Raw genomic sequence first — 1,051 nt, forward strand, 5'->3', positions numbered from 1 at the left:
CAGGTTCTGAGGTTTATACATATTGGCATTCCTCCCTTGTAAAAGTGAAAGTGAAGACATAGTGGAAATAAAATTTTGCTGCCATGTTTTTATTTTAATGATAGTTATTGATGCTATTGCTTTGATAATTATTTAAAAGAAAATATTCCTATGAGTATGCATCTATAGTAAATCTTTACTGAAAAGACTATAAATGTAGGAGGAGAAAACATCTTGTGAAATTAACAACAAACAACAATATATACTGATTACCTAACACTCTGTTAAAAATACCTTTCTACTCTATTCAAAACACCCAATAAAAATCAAACATCCCTACATGTACTTTAGTTAAACTTTTATATATTTTGATCACTGATTCTAATATTTGTCAAATGCCTCCATAAGATTATAGAATGTACCATAAATAATAAAACAGAAATAAATCTGAGATCATATATTCCAGCCTCCCATAAAGACATTCCCTTTATCATAACTTCTGCTGTGTATTTGTACAACTTCTGCTTGAATACTTGTTACCACAAAAACCAGTTTTCATTTTTAAACTCCTCTTATTTTTAGTACTAGTCCTGTCCTTTAATACTAAGGATTAAGGTAAAATTCACTCTTTCAAAATAATTATAAGATTCTCCATAAACCTCCTATTTTCCAATCTAAAATCCCTTGTTCTTCCAAATGTGTCTTACAATGAACCCTATTTTCAGCTTTTCTACTCTTATTTTTAAATAAGTCATGAATATTATTTAGTATTTCTGAGAAAAAAAATGAAAACAATTTTATCACTACTTGATGCTACAGAAAGAGCAAATATCAACTACAATAATAAGACTGATTTTGCAAAATGGCGCTTTTCTGTAGTACTTGTGAGCTTCATAAGAGCCAAATGAATTGTTATTGCAGAAAACACTTAATATCACTTAGATAAGACATAAAATATAGTTCACAGACAGCGGAAGGAAAGGTACTGTTAAGATCATTAGCAAAACAGAAATATGGTAGGAACCAGTAGAGAGTTTCTCTTTAGGAATTTAATTATTGAGTTTTACATCCT

Source organism: Hipposideros armiger, unplaced genomic scaffold (assembly GCF_001890085.2).
Source record: "Hipposideros armiger isolate ML-2016 unplaced genomic scaffold, ASM189008v1 scaffold_793, whole genome shotgun sequence".
Taxonomy (NCBI): domain Eukaryota; kingdom Metazoa; phylum Chordata; class Mammalia; order Chiroptera; family Hipposideridae; genus Hipposideros; species Hipposideros armiger.